We start from the raw sequence: 18,734 nt of genomic DNA on the forward strand, positions 1-18,734 counted from the left end.
ACCCCAGGAGTGTCTGACTCCAGGGTCACACTGTGCTGTCCTCCCTCCCCCAAAACCTATTTCCCCGGAATCCTAGAAGCCTCTGGGCATGTGGAATCCATTGCACCTTCTCCCTTGATGGCCCACTCTGCACCCCAACAGGGCAGGGCAGGACAAGCACCTGGAAGCTTCCAGTGGATGCCGTGTGACCTGAGGACCAACTCCAGAGATTCAAGGGGTGGCTGGAGGGAGGGGGCACCAGATAGGGTTGAGTTCATCAGACTGCAGAGTCCTTGCTCCCAGCGGGGCATCCATAGGTGCCCCATAAACGCACACAGGGTGAATGAGAAACGGCTTATCACTGCCCATGTGACCCCCTAGGGCAACCCACAGAGGGGCTCAAGTCATGGAAATTATATAGACTCCATGGCAGACCCAGAAAAAGGTTATGTAGCCATCAAAGCTCTCCTATTTTCAAAGAGCATTTTAAGAGACAGGAAAAATAATTTTTCAATAGTGTTAGATTAAAATAAAAATTGAGATCCAATCGTAAGTATACAATATTATTCTAATTTTGTGCTATTTAGACTTAATATACATAGAAAAGGATGCAAAAGATAAAAAAAGAAAATCTTAACAGCAGCCATCCTTTGAGATAGGATCAAGGACCAATTTTGATTGCATTTTTATATTCCTTTGTATTTCTCTGAATTTTCCAAACTCTCTGTCATGAGCATGGAGCACTTTAAATTAGAAAAAAACACTTGTAATATAACCGCGAGGGGAAGGGGAGCTTGGCTCGGCCACATGGCTGGTGCCGCCTCACTTTCCTGACTATGCGTTCGCTTAGGAACCTGTTCTTCACCCGCCTTGCTTCTCCTTCATCCTAGGCTGCACGACAGACAGACGGACCTGCCCAGCATGCAGCTTCCCAGGGGCAGCTGTGCATTAGGACCCGCTGCTTCAATAAACGTCCTAGGGTGTTCTGGAATTCCATAGCTGCGTCTCAGGACCTGACGCTTCAAAGAACAATTTTAATTGAAATGGTAATGATGAAATTTCTTCTCCCTGAAGATGGCCTGTGCATTGTAAACACCGCGTCCCCTTGTCTGGAAGCTGCCCCGTAGGAAAGAGTTGAACAGAAATCCTTGCTAATGAGAGCTGGCCCCTGCCTGGGACCCCTCCGGCTCCCGTCTGCAGACACCAAGCTGCCGCCACAACCAAAGCCCTCGCGAAGGTGCCTTTTTTCTGGACACACCAGCAGGGTATTGTCACTCTGGCTGCACCAGAAGTGACTCTTGCATCTGAGTACCAGCGAGGAAGCCGTTCTCCACGCAACCTGGCACCGTCCACCCGCCTCCAAGAAACTCAGCCAAGATATTTTTCTGGTGGAGGTGGGGTTGAAGCCATTTGCAGTTTTCCCACTGGGAAATCTGTGGTCGGTGCCGCCTCTTGAGGGGCCTCAGAGCCTCGGAGCTGAAAGGACAGACAGGAAAGGAAGATGCCAGGATCCCAGGTCCACTCCTCTGCCTCTAGGGCCTCCCAGGCAGGAGGTCTCCCGGGCAGGAGGTCTGCAGGAGTTCACAACAGCGGCTCTTTCACTGCCTCAAAGGGCAAGAGCTCAGGGCAAGGAAACTAAGTAGAGAGAGGCGAATAGGGGCACCACATGCCCCTGGGGGTGTCCCAGTGGAGATTAGGGACCTTCCTTGGAAAAATCTCACTGCTCCTCTGAGATGTGTGAGCGCTGGGCCCTGCCTGCGCTTTCCTGGAAGAGGGAGCATGGGTGCAGTGGACAGGCCGCTTCAGCCTTTAGTTTACACTTAGAATCATCCCTTGCAGAGAGCAGCCCTCAGAGGGGACCAGGGAATGTCGCTGAGTGGGTACCCAGGGTAGGGACAGGCCTGTCCTCCAGGGACATCTGAACTTAACAACCTGATAAGACGTCTTCCCAGGAAGCTTTCTGTGCTTCTCTACAAAATTAAACTCCCGAGTCACTCCCACACTCAACCAGTCCCCGAGAAGGAAACTTCCACCCCCACCCCCAATTCTACCAGGCATCCCAGGGCTAGGGGGTCTGAGCCTGCTGCCCTGATAAGACAGAAGATCCCTGGTAGCCTGCAAGAAAGGAGGGGGCCCATCAGGTCCCAAAGGTAGTTTTTGGCCACATTGGTACCACGTGGGTAACAATTCCTGTCCCATGCCTCAGTTTCCCCACTGGGCATTTAAAGCTCCTGTAGTGGACCTGGCCTATAGGAAGCATTTGATAGACAGGAGCCTCACCGGTGGCTGTCATCAGCCTAAAGCCGCTCACCCTCCAGCAGCGTGCATCACACACCTACTCCAGGCAGCCGTCCACACTTTCATTATTCAACAAACAAGTGGCGGGCTCATTCCGTGCCTGGCTCTATGCCAGATGACAGCAGTGAGAAAGAACCGATGTGGTCTGGCTCCCACAATGGGACCCTGGAGCCCCGGCTCTCCCTCTTCTCCAGCACCATCATTCCTTCCATGGCTCCTTCCTGTCCTCCTACATCCTGAGAACCCCGCTCAGAGCCCAGGGACAGGACTGCAGTGCAGGAAGACTCCCCTGCCTCTAGGTTCTAACCCACGAGATTCCTGAAGGGGGCCCTCGGCACAGTGACAGGTCACTGAAGGAGGAACGCTCATGGGCAAGGAGATGTGTCAGTGCCCCTGAGAGAAACCATGGGAGCAGCCGCCCAGTGCGGGTCAGGAGACGGGGATCTAGTCTTGACATCGCTGACGATTAGACTTGAGGCCCCCATCTTGCCCCTTCTCTGAGCCTCAGTTTTACCACCTATAAAGTGAGAGACGGTGCTGGACAGATGGACACTTGGCCCCTTCCAGGCCAGACCCTCTGAAAGCCAGACAGGCAGGTGGAGGCAGGGGTTTCTCCCAGGAGTTCAAGGAGAAGCACTCCAAAAAAAGAGAGCCACCAAGAGCGGTGTCTAAGATTTATTTCTTAAGCAGAATCCCTTTTAATTCCTCTATGAAGATGAGTGGCTCTCTGCATTCCAGGCGGTGCCAGGCTGTCCTATCCATCAGCCGGCCGTGCTGCGCCAGTGCGACCCAGCACTAATTCACAGGAGGGGAGCTTAGGGCAGCCGCTCCGCGGGGCAATCCATCAAGGCTCCCTCCTGTACCAGAGCTCTTAGCAGCCAGCGGGCACCACAGCAGTGGCAGGAGGCACTGGTGATGAATGGCCTGCAGACCACATCCCACACCCTCCTCAGGCCCCCTTAGAGCTGGGCTTGATAGGACCCCATTCCACCTGTGACTCTCCAGCTGTCCCCAACACTGAGGACTGGGCTGTGGACTCCCGGCCTGCACAGAGCCAGGTGGGAACACACCTGCATATCCAAGGGGCTGTCAGGAAGCAGGCGAGGCTGGAGCCGAGAGCTCAGGAGACAGCAGGAGAGGAGGGAAGAGAAGAAAGACTGCATCATGGCAGGTGCCAGGCCCTTAGAAGGATCTGGCTTTTGGTCCTAGGGAGATGGGACACCACTGGAGGCTTCTGAGCTGAGGAATGACGTGATCTGACTGATATTTTAGAGGGTCGCTCTGAGCCCTGCACAGAACACAGCACTGCTGGGAGGCCAGGGAGGAGGTGCACAGAATCCACATGAGAGGTAGGATTGTGTAAACAAGGAGGCAGCACTACCTTTTGGAAGCAGTGCTGGTCAGGTGTACTGAACAATAGGCCATGGGGTACCCAAGAAAGATGGGCAAGGTGGCTCCTAGGTGCCAGCCTAAGGAGAAAGGTGGCATTTGTTGTAATGGAAAAGGCATGAGAGAACAGGTATGAAGGAGAATGTCAAGTATGATTGATATGGTTTGGATCTGTGTCCTCACCAAATCTAACATCAAATTATAATCTCCAGTGTTGGAGGTGGGACCTAGTGGGAGGTGATTGGGATCATGGAGGCAGAAGTCTCATGAATAGTTTAGCACCATCCCTTTGGTGCTGTTCTCATGATAGAGTTATCATGAAATCTGGTTATTTAAAAATGTGTAGCACCTACTCCCTTCTCTCTTGCTACTCCTCTGGTCATGTAAGATAAGCCTGCTTCCCCTTAGACTTCCACCATGATTGTAAGTTTCCTGAGGCCTTCCCAGAAGCTGGCATCCTGCTTCCTGTATAGCCTATAGAACCATCATCCAGTTAAACCTCTCTTCTTTATAAATTACCCAATCTCAGGTATTTCTTTATAGCAGAATGAGAATGGACTAATACAGAAAAAATGGTACCAGGAGTGGGGCATTGCTATAAAGACACCCAAATATGTAGAAGCAGCTTTGGAACTGGGTAACAGACAAACAGACAGAGGTAAGAAGAGTGTGAAGGGATCAGAAAAAGATAGGAAGATGAGGGAAAATTTGGAATTTTCTGGATAATTATTTAATGGTTGTGACCAAAATACTGATAGTGATATGGAAAGTGAAGTCCAGGCTGAGGAGGTCTCAGATGGAAATTAGGAACTTATTGGGAACTACAGTAAAGGTCACTTTTGCTATGCTTTAACAAAGTGCCTGGCTCTACAGATACCTAATGCACCTGCTCTAGGTATCTGTAGAACTTTGAACTTGAGAGTGACTATTTAGGGTATCTGGTGAGAGAAATGTCTAAGCAACAAAGAGTTCAAGATGTAGCCTGGCTGCTTCTAACAGCCTATGTTCATTTGCATGAGCAGAGAAATGATCTAACCCTGGAACTTATATTTAAAAGAGAAGCAGGGCATTGGAAAATTTGCAGCCTGACCATGTGGTAGAAAAGAAAAACATGTTTTCAAAGGAGGAATTCCAGCAGGCCGCAGAAATTTGCCTAAGTAAAAAGAAGGCAAGGGCTGATATCCAAGACAATGGGGGAAGGGCCTCGAAGCCACTTCAGAGACCATCATGGCTCACCCTGTGCAGCTATGGGACACTGCTCTCTGAATACCAGATACTCCAGCTCCAGCCATGGCTAAAAGGGGCCCAGGTGCAGCTCATGTTGCTGCTTCAGAAGATGCAAACTGTAGGCCCTGGCAGCTTTGACATGGTGTTAAACCTGCAGGTGCACAGAGTGCAAGAGTTGAAGCTTGGGAACCTCCACCAAGATTTCAGAGGACGTATGGAAAAGCCTGGATGTCCAGGGAGAAGCCTGCTGCAGGGGTAGAGCCCTCATAGAGAACCTCTACTAGGGCAGTGCAGAGGGGAAGTGTAGAGTTAGAGGCCCCACACAGAGTCTCCACTAGGGCACAGCCTAGTGGAGCCATGGGAAGGGCAGCCATCCATCCTCCAGACCCCAGAATGGTAGAGCCACCAACAGCTTGCACCATGCACCTGGAAAAGCTGTAGGCACTCAGTACTAGCCCTTGAGGGCGGCTGTAGGGGCTAAGTCCTGCGAAGTCACAGAGGTGAAGCTGCCCAAGGCCTTGGGAGCCCACCCCTTGCATCAATGTGGCCTGGATGTGAGACACAGAGTCAAATGAGATTATTTTGGAGCTTTAAGGTTTAACCACTGCCTTGCTGGATTTTAGACTTGATTGGGGCCTGTAGCCCCTCTCTTTTGACTGATTTCTCCCTTTTGGAATGAGAGTATTTGCACAATGTCTGTACCCCACCCACCTCATTGTGTATTGGGAGTAACTAACTTGTTTTTTTATTTTACAGGCTTGTAGGTAGCAGGGACTAGTCTTGTCTCAGATGAGATTTTGGACTTTGGATTTTTGAGTTAATACTGGAATGAGTAAAGACTTTGGGGAAGGCATTATTGTATTTTGCAATGTGAGAAGGTCATGAGATTTGGAGTAGGTCAGGAGTGGAATTATATGGTTTTAATCTGTGTTCCCACAAAATCTCATGTTCAATTGTAATATCCAATGTTGGGGATGGGGCCTGGTGGGAGTGATTGGGTCATGGGGCTGCATCCTTCATGAATGGTTTAGCACCATCCCCTTGGTGCTATTCTCATGTTACAGCTATCACACTATCTAGCTATTTAAAAGTGTATAGCACCTCCCTTCTCTCTCTCTTGCTCCTGCTCCAGCCATGTCAGACAAGCCTGCTTCCCCTTCATCTTCTGCCATGATCGTCAGTCTCCTGAGGACTCCCTAGAAGTCAAGTATATGCCAGCATCATGCTTCCTGTACAGCCTGTGGAACCATGAGCCAATTAAACCTATTTTCTTTATAAATTACCCAGTCCCAGGTATTTCTTCACAGAAGCATGAGAATGGAATAATACAGTGGGTCTGTGAACACATTGGTTTGAGTGTATGATTTGAAATTCTGCCGCAGGGTAATAATGAGAAGCATACCGACTCGTAGCTCACATTATTATTATTATTTAAAAATTTCTACAGACAAAGCATCCATTGTGGCCTCTGCCCCAGCAAGACTATTCCCACCCCTTTGCCCCTGGGGTGTCACTGCTGTGGGGTCTCTGGTAGACTGTGGAGCACATGATTGGGTAGCCAAGTTAAAGTTCAAGAGAGTTCTGGGCTGGACATTGCATTTAGGTGTCATCCCACGCAGATGCTATTTTGAACCATAAATCAAGATCATAACCAAGTGCTCAAATGTAAATAGAGACACAAAGAGTGAGCCCAGGAGTCTGAAAAATTAGGAGGAACAGCATAGGGGACTGAGAAGGAGCCAATAAAGTGAGAGGAAACCCAGGAAAGCTTGAGGTCTAAGTTGTATTGTGAGTGACCGAATAGGTAGTATGAACATTAGTATTCCTGTGCACAGTGGGAAATAATAATTGGATACATAGCAACATGGGTGTCAGTAGTGGTCTTGAGAAGTCTGTTTTGGTGACATTGTAGGGACAAAAGTCTGATTTGAGATGATTCAAAAAAGAATAGGAAAGAGACAGGAGACATCAAGTCTGGACAACAAAGAGTAGATAACTGGAGTTGAAGTTGGAGAGGGATGCATGGTCAGATATTTCTGTTTCTAAGGTGAGAGACACTGAGAGATATGGTTTATTACAGGGAAAAATTGATGTACAGGAGAGAGAAGATGGGACCATTGAAGCAACAGCCTTGAGTAGGCAAGAAAGGATAAGATTTATGGATACATTGAGAGGTTGGCCTTAGTAGGCACACGAAAGGAAAGAAGTGGGGTGATGAGGCACAGATGCAGGAAGATGGGGCGAGCTGGCAGGTCAGAGAGCTCCCTTCTTGTTGCTGCTGCTCATGGGCAACAAGACTGTCTGCACAGTGATGGGGAGGTATTAAAGTTTTGCAGAGGAGATGGGATGAATCTAGGAGATGCTAGAAAGCATAGACTAAATGAGTATAGGGTGACTATGGGCAGAAGCAAGGGGCCATGGGACGTTAGTGCTCATGAACCTCAAATAGGACTAATCAGCATAGAATTGGGTGAGTTCTTCTTCAGCCATGGTCAGCTGTGCAGGTAAGGGCTTGGAGACAGGGAGAGCTGGATTTAACCAGCACTGAGGTGGAGAGTGCCAGAACAGCAAGATGAAGTGAAGAGCATTACAGGATTTGAGTACACATGCAGAGGAACTGTTATAACAAAGGACCCTGAGTAAGGAGGCAAGACAAAGCACAAGTAAGGGAGATGAGTGTACAGGTGGAAGCATTAATGCACTGCAGGTCCTGGTGGGGCTGAGGATGGTTGGAGTCCAGGTATGAGAAGGGTCAGCTGGATAGACGGGAGTTTGTAATTGGAGTGTGGGAATGCTTGAACTCCATGTCATGGGGAGGCATTGCAATTATTGGTAAGATAAGGTCCAGGGCTTCAAAATGGGAGTAATTGTTTGAGGCATTGTTCCATTTATCTATTGCTGTATAACAAGCCACTCCAAAACTTAGTAGCTTAAAAACAAGTCATTATTGTATTTCACAATTCTGTGAGTTGACTGGCTTGATGAGGCTGTTCTCACCTGGGGTCTCTCGGGTGATTGCAGCATATAATGATGGGGGCTGAAGTCAACCAGAGGTCAACATGTTGGCATCCAAGAGGCTCACTCCTAGGGTTGGCAGTTGATGGTGGCTGGCAGTTAGGGGCTCAGCTGGAGCCACTTAGTGATGTGCCTACATTTTGCCTCTCCTTGAGGCCTGGGCTTCTCAGGAAATAGCAGCAAGTTTCTGAGGAGAGAGCATTCCAGAAGACCCAAGCAGAAGATTCTAGGCTTCTTATGGCCTATCTGTGAAGGTCTCAGAACAACACTTCCACCATCTTCTCTTGATCTGTGAAGGTCTCAGAACACCACTTCCACCATTTTCTCCTGACCAAGAAAGTCACTGAGACCATTCCAGAGTCAAGGGAGCAGGATTAGGCTCCACTTCTTCATGCAAAGAGCATGTGATGGAAGGAATGAGTGGTGGCCATCTTTGAAGACGACACGGTCTTCCTCTGAGCCTCCCTTCCTTGAGCTGAGAGTCAAGGTGCTGTATAACGATGCCCTTACTATTCCTAGAAGCTGTCTGAGAAGGTCTATGAGGCATGCCTTTAAATATTTCTGAGGTTTTGACAAAAGGCCACACTCTTGACTTACCTTGAAGCCGTTTCTTATTCTGAGAGTCTTCCTTTGAGAGTCTTGCCAGTTAGAAAGAATGTTCATCTCTCTCTGTACTAGTACCTTACTAGATGTGGCAAAAATAAACCAGTTTTCACTTTCAACATTCTATCTGGAATCTCCTAAGCCATGTCAACCTAAAATAATCAAAAGGTCAGAATCTAGTTTAAAGAAAGTTTTTTCAAAAACAAAGTTTGTGGATGGCCCACGCAGGAAGCACAGATTCTAAAGAATGAAAGTCAGTTGTTCTGAAGTGTAAACATTTGGGATCATTTATATACACAAAGTTTATGGAAGCTTAACAGAATTTCAACATCTTTCTAAATAAGGCTTCATGCATAGTTGCAACGATCTCATTTGCCAAGGTGGTCTTTTTCTTTCAGGAAAGCTATATTTATCACTCCACACTGACGATGTAACAGTCATGGGGTCTTTCACACTGTCTGGTCTGAGCTAGATACAGGACAAAAAAGAGGCAGTTAATCTATAACAAAGATCAGTGATTGCAATGGGAGTTGGAGGGAGGTCTGGTCTCTAGTCTCTCCTAGTCATTTACAGAACAAGAACAATGAGGAAGACAATTAAGCTATAGTCTAAGAAACAAAATTGCAAATATGCTACTGATTCAGTCTCCAGAGCTTACCTTTCCCCTTGGAATAATAAATTTAGAGGGTCCTGAAATTTTGTTTTATTTTATAGCCAAATTCACCAGTTCATTAGGTATATTTTCTATTTTTCAGGTGACAATGTTGTCAAACTTTTCAGCAGTACATGGCAGTGGTCTCCTTCTACAGCCTCTGATAACAACTCCCTCCCTGACTTTCCTCACAGTTTCTTGGGTCCTCTCCAGCTTCTACCTGCTGGAAGCATTAGAGGTTTGTGGAGGCAATGGGATGAATCTAGAAGGGTACTAGACAAACTGGACTAAAGTATAGTATGATTGTGAGCAGGAGAGTCCCAAACCTGGTTCCACATGTTTTGGGGTTTTGTTCCAGCAGCACTCCACTTCCAGGTGCCAACTTCTGTTCTGATTTTCTATTGCTGAATGACAAACTAAGCAAAAATTTAGTGGCTTAAAACTACTTATTATTATCTTGCACATTTCTGTGGGTTGACTGGGCTCAACTGGGTGATTCTTGCTTAGGGTTTCCCATATGCTAATGGTCAGATAGCAACTGGGATTGGTTTCATATGGAGGCTCAACTATGTTGGATGCCCCACATGGCAGCTGTAGATACTGCTGGCTGGGAGCCCAGCTGGAGATGCAACAGAAGGTCCTCACTTGGTCTCTCCATGTGGCTTGAGCTTCTCCCAGAATGGAGGCTGTCTTCTGAGAAGAGTCATCCTGCTTTCCATTCATCAAGAAAATCACTGGGACTGGGATTCAAGGGGCGGGGAATTCAACTTCATCTCCTGATGTGAGGGGCAGTATGCTCATCCAGGGAGAGAAGCAATGGATGGTGGCACCGGTGGAGACTCTGTCCCAGATAGGATGGAGGAAAGGTCATTAGATGAGTGGAGCCCAAGGAACTGAGAGGCTGGGTGTTGAAAGGAATATCTACACGGATATTGTATACAACAAAAATGAAGAGAAGCAGTGGTGTTGGTGAGAGCAGAGAGCACATCCTTAAAGGATATATGGAGTGGACTTGGGGTTGGTAGATCTCTGCAACAAGGGTTGGGAGGGCCAGATGAGTGTCAAAGCTGAAAGCTTAGGTGAGGAGGGAGAAGGATGATCAGGAGAAGAGAATACCTGCCTCCAGGCCTGTGTCCTGTGGCAGAGGAAAGAGTGCCCATTTGTGGGAGAGACAGGGGAAGCCTAGGGCTAGGTTTTGGTTAGTAAATAGAGTTAGAAGAGCATTACAAGAAGCAACTGAGGACACAGGAATTTTGCCAACAATTAACCTTGGGTTCTGTCAATGGAAGGATGTCAGGCATTGGGGAAAAGTGTGAAAAGGCATCAGGGCAGGGGTAGACAGGAGATTCCTGACCTTCCTGTAGTCATGGGCATGAGCAGGGATAAGGAGCAGGATGAGATTAGTCTCTTGGTTTCAGGAAAAATGATGGTGGAGAGATGGTGAGTGTTGAGAGGGAAGAAGAGGCAGAGTTTTATTCAGAAAACTGGGCCCTTCTTTGCTCTTTTGGAGAGTGGTATAAATCCAGGGAAGAGGTAGCCTTATGCAAGAGCTTTCTCTCCTCTTGTTCAACAATGCTATCTTGTGTTATTCCACTGTGGCCCATGCTTGCTTGTCTCAGTTGCCCAGTGAGATGTTAAGCTTCCCCTGCCCTTCTCATAATGACCAACTGAATGTCCTGCATGGAGCAGGCACTGCAGAAATATCAGCTGGATGGATGTGTCCCTGGGATGCCCTCAGTGATTTCCGCTGGGAAGCAGACCTCTTTGTGAACTACAGGATGTTCCAGGGAACAGAAGCCTGTGCCACCGTTGAAAAATGGAATCCACTGAAAGAAAGACCAACCACTCTTGTTAACAATCCCATTCAGAGACAGGCATTCTGCAAGTCTCTCTGCTATCTGGTTCCAAAGTTCATGGGCTTTGAAGAAAAGAAAACTCACTGTCTCTGAGAATGATGGCAGCAGCTGGGCACACTGGATGTTTGGCATAGTTCAGGACAACTTCTAGATGTTTCTCCCACCCCGAGATGCTTCATAGTGTTTAAAGGATGGGATCCATGGTGCCACCAAATTCTCTGTAAACTCCCATCTCTAGAGAAGGACCCATGGGGGTAGAGCAACTTGTTAACCATAAAGGATGGTTTGTGCTTGTGGTCAGCAGCACAGATGCCCTCAGTCAGTCCCAGCCCAGTGTCATTTCACATGTGTGTGACTTTGGATCAGGACCTTAGCATCCGTACCCCAGTTTCTTCATCTGAAGAATGGGGATGGAATGGTAGCACCAGCCCCAAAGTTCTTGTAAGTTAATATTTGTCAAATGTTTAGCATCAGGTGTTATAGACTGAATATTTATATCTTCCCAAAATTCACATGTTGAAGCTGCACGCCCCTCAATGTGATAGTATTAGGAGGTGGGGTCTTTGGGAGGTAAATAGTTAATATGGTAATTAAATGATGTTGTGAGGGTGGAGCCCCCAAGATGGGATTACTGCCCTTATAAGATGATAAAAAGACTAGAGCTTGCTCTCCACCACATGAGAACACAGAAAAAAGGCAGCCGTCTGAAAGCCAGGAAGAAAGCCCTCACCAGGAACTAAATCTGCTGGCAATTTAATCCTGGACTTGCAGTCTCAAAACTGTGAGAAGGAAATATCTGTTGTTTAAGCCACCCAGGGTGTGGTATTTTGTTTTGGCAGCCTGAGCTGACAAAAAACAACAGAAAGGTTTGTGACAGTAACTAGCTGAGAAAATGAGCCAAGTAAGGTGAGATTTTATAGAGGAGGGGACCCAGGATTGTTTGGGCTTGGGGCTGACCATGGAAAATGGACACAACCTGCAGAGGGGTGTTGTGAGAGTTCTTGCGAGGGTCCTTGGGCATCTGGTCTGGCAGTATCTGCACCAGCATTCCTGCATCCACCTGTTGCAGAAATTGCCACAGGATCCCCCAAGATCTATGTTCTTGGATCATAGCTGATGCACATTCTTTCTTTAGGAAATAAATTCAGGAAGAATTTTTCCTTGTTTTGGGACTTGTCAAAATTAGGGATGACTCCACTCTTTGACCTAGGACTTTCTTTGGTTTATTTGTTTTAATCACACAGCAAAAGCCATTCATTCAACAGATGGTTATTGAGTGACCGCTGTGCACCAAGCACTTTTGCAGGCTTGAAGATACAGCCCAAGACAGTAGGACAAGCTCCCTCCCCTCAGAAGAGAAACAGAAAATTAATGCATAAACAAATCATTGCCTTCAGCCACTTCAGGAAAAGGTCCCCATTGGGAAGAGACAAGGCTGAGTTGGAGAAAGGAGCTGACTGGAAGGGCCCCTTTCTATAAAAGTCTGAGACAGGCTCTGAGAAGAGGGGGCTTCTGCAAAGGGTTGGGGGAAGAGTGTTTTAGGCAGAGGGAACTACCAGTCATTGCACTTTTACTGTGACTTTATTGGCTCCCAAGATGACACTGGATAGCACTGGAATATTTCCTACCCTGCCTCCAGGCTTCTCCAAAGGGAGTCTTGACATCTTAAGCAAGCCTGGAGCTGCTCCTGAGGCAAAGCAACTGAAGAGTGGGTTTCCTGCCATGCAAAGTCCCACCCCCCAACCCCAAGCATAGTGGGACCCCACTTCTAGGAAGGTAATCCCCTGTGCCTGACATTCTGCTGTCACTCACTCAGATACCAAGGGGCAATGTAGCCTCTGTCCTGGAATAGAAACAGAACCACATCGAGCAGGAGTCCCTATGGTCCAGCAATCTCATTGCTGGTTATATATCCAAAGAAAATGATATCAGTGTGTCAAAGAGTTATCTCCACTTCCATGTTTATTGCAGCTCTATTCACAATAGCCAAGAATCAACCAAAGTGTCCACCAACGAATGAATGAAGAAAATGTGGTATATTTACACAATGGAATAAAATTTAGCCATAAAAAAGAAAAAAATCCTGTCATTTGTGGCAACATGGATGAACCTGGAGGACATCATGTTAGGTGAAATAAGCCGGGCACAGAAGGATAAACACCATGTGATCTCACTCATGTGTGAAATCTGAAAAAGTTGATTTCATAGAAAGTAAAATAAGCATTAGCAGGGGCTGGGAGGAGTAGGAGGGAGGGGTCAAAAGGTACAAAGTCACAGTGAGATAGGAGGAATAAATTCCAGTGTTCCATTGCACAGAAAGATGACAATAGCTAACACAAATGTATCATATATTTCAAAATAGATAGAAGAGAAAATTTTGAAAGCTTTTACTAATTCAGGGCAGGCAAGCCCCAAAATGGGCCTTAGCCCACAAGGATTCTTGGCTTTGCCTAGGAAGGAATTCAAGGGCAAGCTGGCGGTAGCAGAAAGCAACTTTATTGAAGAAGTGTTACAGCTCTGGCAGTGTTACAGATCTGTGACTGCACCATCAGACTAAGGCTGTCCCATAGGCAGTGTGCTGAAAGTAGCAGCTAGGGCAGTTTTGCAGTCATATTTATACCTATTTTATTTCGTTTTATTTTCATTTTTTGAGATGGTGTCTCACTCTGTCAGCCAGGCTGGAGTACAGTGGCACGATCACAGCTCACTGCAGCTTTGACCTCCCAGGCTCAAGTGATCCTCCCACCTCAGCCTCTTAAGTAGCTGGGACTTCAGGTGCATACCACCATGTCCAGTTCATTTTTTATATTTTTTATAGAGAAGGGGTTTCATCATGTTGCCCAGGCTGGTCTCAAACTCCTGGACTCAAGTAATCTGCCTGCCCCTGCCTCCAAAGTGCCGGGATTACAAGCATGAGCCACCACACCTGGCCCTACTTTTAATTGCATGTAGATTAAGGGGAGATTTATGTAAAAATTTCTAGGGAAGGGGTAGTAACTTTTGGGTCATCAGATCAGTGCCATGGAAAGGGGTGGTAACTTCCAGGGATTGCCAAGGCAATGGTAAACTGATATGGCACACTGATGTACACGTCTAATGAAAAGGTGCTTTCACCTTATCCCTGTTTTGGCTAGTCCTCAGTTTGGTCCAGTACCCAAGCCTCACCTCTGGATTCAAGTTCTGCCTCTTACCTCATTACCACTAAGAAATGATAAATGTTTGAAGTGATGAATATGCTAATTATCCTAATTTGGTCATTGCATAATGTATACATGTATCAAAACATCATACCCTATCCCTTAAATATGTACAATTATTGTGTGTCAATTAAAAATCAAACTGGTTTAAAAGTTTAAGACAGAAAATATGTATATATTTTAAAATCAAGGGTCCTAACCAAAAGGGAGAAAGCAGGAGTTTGGGGGAGTTGGCCTTTGTCTCCCTACAAGAGCTTGTTCTCGAGAGAAGGCTCAAGGATCTTGCTGTAATGCATCTCAGAGCCTATCAATTCCACCCAGAACTCAACAAACGAAAAAATTGTCACAGAGTGTGTATGTCAGAGAGTCCAAGGGTCCATATGGGATTTGATTCAGGGCTCACCTGCTTCAGAAGCAGACACCTCACTAGTCTTTAGCAAAACAAGTTGGCTCAGCTCATAGATTCTTGCCCAAAGGGGTCATCTTAAATTGTTTCCTTGATAAGCATGTGTTGAACCATCCTTGCATCCCTGGGATGAATCCCATTTTATCATGGCTAATGACCTTTTTAATGTACTATTGGATTCAGTTTGCTAGTATTTTGTTGAGAATTTTTGCATCTATGTTCTTTACAAAGATTGGCCAGTGATTTTCTCTTTTTATTGTGACCTTATCTGGTTTTGGTGGCACAGTAATGCTGGCCTTGAAGAATGAGTTAGGAAGAATTCCTTCCTCTTCAAATGTTTTGGAATAGTATGAGAAAAACTGGTTTTAGTTCTTTAAAAGTTTCGCAGAATTCAGCAGTGAAGCCATCTGGTTCTGGGATTTTCTTTGTTAGGAGACATTTTGTTATTGATTCCATCTCATTACTTGATATTGGTCTGTTCAGATTTTCTGTTTCTCCCTAGTTCAATCTTGGTAGGTTATACGTGTCCAGGAGTGGATCCATTTCGTTTATGTTTTCCAATTTGTTGGCCTATAGCTGTTCATCATACTCTCTTATGATCTTTTGTACTTCTGGGATGTCAGTTGTAATGTCTCCATTTTTGTTTCTGACTTTATTTATTTGGATCCTCTCTCTTTTTTCCTTAGTCTAGCTAAAGTTTTGTTGATTTTGTTCATCTTTTCCAAGAGTCAACTTTTCATTTTGTTGATCTTTTATATTGCTTTTTAGTCTCAATTTTGTTTAGCTCAGCTATGATTTTATTATTTTTTCCCTCTACTAATTTGGGATTTGGTTTGTCCTTGCTTTTCTAGTTTTTAAGGTGCATCACTGTGTTGTTAATTTGAAGATTTTCTACTTTTTTGATGCAGACACTTATTACTATAAACTCTCTTCTCAGTACAGCTTTCACTATATTCCATAGGTTTTGGCATGTTGTGTTTCTATTTACACTTGTTTCAAGAAACTTTTTTACTTCCTTCTTAATTTTTTCACTAACCCAATGGTTGATCAGGAGCATGATGTTTAATTTCCATGTATTTATGTGGTTTCCAAAGTTCCACTTGTTACTGTTTTCTTGTTTTATTTCATTATCATCTGAAAAGATATTTGATATGACTTTTCCTTTTTTAGAATTTGTTAAGAATTGTGTTGTGGTGTAATATATGGTCTATTCTGGAGAACGTTCCATGTGCTGATGAGAAAAATGTATATTCTGCAGCTGCTGGATTAAATGTTCAACAAATATCTATTAGGTCTGTTTGATCTATAGTAAAGTTTAAGTCTGATTTTTTTTTGTTGATTTTCAGCTTAGAAGATCTGCCCAATGCTGAGAGTGGGGTAAACTCCCCTAATATTATTGTATTTTGGTCTATTTCTTTCTTTAGCTCTAATAATATTTGCTTTATATGTCTGGTTGCTCCAGTGTTGGGTGCATATATATTTACAATTATTACATTCTCTTGCTGAGTTGATCCCTTTATCATAATGTAATGACCTTCTTTGCCTCTTTCTATGTTTTTAGACTTATAGTCTATTTTATCTGATATAAATATAGCTGTTCCTGCTTGCTTTGGGCTTCCATTTGCATGGAATATCTTTTCTTCATCCCTCCACTTTCAGTCTATGCGTATCTTTACAGGTGAAGTGAGTTTCTACAATGAAAAGCACAAAGCACTGATGAAAGAAAATACCAAAAAAAGGGAAGACATCTTGTTTTCATGGATTGATATAATTAATATTGTTAAAATGACCATACCTAAAATGATCTACAGACTCAATACAATTCTTATTGAAATACCAATGACACTCTTCACAGAACTAGAAAAACAATTCTAAAATTCATATGGAGCCAGAAAAGATCCCAAAGAGCCAAAAAAAATCTGAGCAAAAAGAGCAAAGCTGGAGACTTCACACTGCTTGACTTCAAAATATACTACAATGCTATAGTAACTGAAACAGTATGGTACTGGTATAAAAACAGAGACATAGTCCAACTGAACAAAATAGAGAACCCAGAAACAAACCCACATATTTGTAGCCAACTGATTTTCAACAAAGTCACCAAGAACATGCACTGGAGAAAGGACATCTTCTTCAATAAATGGTTCTGCTAAAACCATATATACAATTGTAGAAGAATGAAGCTAGACCCCCTATCTCTCATCATGTACAAACATCAACTCAAAATGGAATAAAGACTTAAATCTAAGAGCCAAAAGTATAAAATTAACAAAAGAAAACCTGAAAAACACACTGGTCTATGCATAGATTTTATGGGTAAGACTTCAAAAGCACAGGCAACACATCAGAAAAAGACAAATAGGATTATATCAAACTAAAAAGCTTCTGCACAGCAAAGGAAGCAATCAACAGAGGGAAGAAACAATCTACAGAATGGGAGAAAATGTTTGCAAACTATTCATCCAACAAGGGATTAATATCCAAAATATACAAGGAACTCAAACAACTCAACAGCACAAAAAGCAAATAATCAGGTTTTTAAATGGGCAAAGGATCTGAATAGACATTTCTCAGAAGAAGACATACAAATGATCAACAGCATATTTTTTAAATGCTCAACATCACTAATCATCAGGGAAATGCAAATCAAAGCCACAATAAAATATTATCTCGCCCTAGTTAGAATGGCTATTATAGAAAAGACAAAAAATAACAAATGTTGGCAAAAATGTGGAGAAAAGGGAACTCTTATACACTGTTGGTGGAAATGCAAATTAGTACAACCATTATGGAAAACAGTATGGAGGTTTCTCCAAAAACTAAAAATAGGATTACCGTATGGTCCAACAATACCACTACTAGGTATTTCTCTAAAAGGAAGGAAACTAGTATATCAAGGAACTATCTGCACTCCTATGTTTATTGCAGCACTATTCACAATAGCCAAGATACGATATCAACATAAGTATCCATCACCAAATGAATGGATAAAAAAATGTGGTGTATATATATACAATGGATAACTATTCAGCCATAACAAAGAATGAAATCCTGCTGTTTCCAGCAACATGTATCAACCTGGAGGACGTTTTGTTAAGTGAAATAAGTCAGGTGCAGAAAGATAAGGACCACATGTTCTCACTCACATGTGGGAAATAAAGTTCATAGAAGTAGAGAGTAGAATTGTGGTTATTAGGGTCTGGGAAAGGTAGGGGAAATAGGAGGATGTAAAGAGGTTGGTTAATGGATGCAAAATTACAGCTAGATGGGAGAAGTAAGTTCCAGCTTTCTATAGCACTGTAGGGTGACTACAGTTAACAATAATTTATTATATATTTTTGAATAGCTAGAAGAGAGGATTTTAAATCATTCCAACACAAAGAAATAGTAAGCATTTGAGGTGATGGATGTGCTAATTGCCCCGATTTGATTATTTTACATTATATACATGTATCAAAATATCACTCTATACCCCATAAATACGTACAATTATTATGCATCAATTAAAAATAAAAAATTTTAATTGGCTGTATTAATTAACACATAGCTGATTTCCCTCAGCCTCTGTTCATCACCTTCAGGATTTTGCAACAAAAACATAGGAAAGAGATTCTGGGAATATGACAAAGTAGGAAGCACCAGGAATCTCTCTCCCCACCCAAACAACAATTGCACTGACAGAATCAGTCTGCTGTAACTATTTTGGAACTCCAGCATCTACTGAAGGCTTGCAATTTTCAGGGGAAGGCTTGCAGGGTACGTTGCAGTTAATTTCAGTCCATTTCAGTTCATAGAGCAGTAGCAGCTCCCCACCCTTCATCACCAGCCCGGTGGTTGCAGATATGGATGTGTTCCTGAAACAGCTTGCACACAGCTAGTGGAAGATGGAGTGGGCAAAGAGGACTCTAAAAATGTCAGGAATCTGTGCTCTGATTCCTGATTTCTCTGCTTCCGATTACAGAGTGCAAAGAGGCAGTGGTCATTATTGTTGCACCTCCCCTGATTAATGTAAGTCCCTCCCACTCTGGCTGACGTGATCTCCAGGGGATTTAAAGGACTGGCACCCTTTTTTTCCTCCCTTAGTTTTCTCTTTTTCCCCTTTCGGGAGCCAG

The sequence above is a fragment of the Mandrillus leucophaeus genome, unplaced genomic scaffold (genome assembly GCF_000951045.1).
Source record: "Mandrillus leucophaeus isolate KB7577 unplaced genomic scaffold, Mleu.le_1.0 Scaffold330, whole genome shotgun sequence".
Lineage (NCBI taxonomy): Eukaryota > Metazoa > Chordata > Mammalia > Primates > Cercopithecidae > Mandrillus > Mandrillus leucophaeus.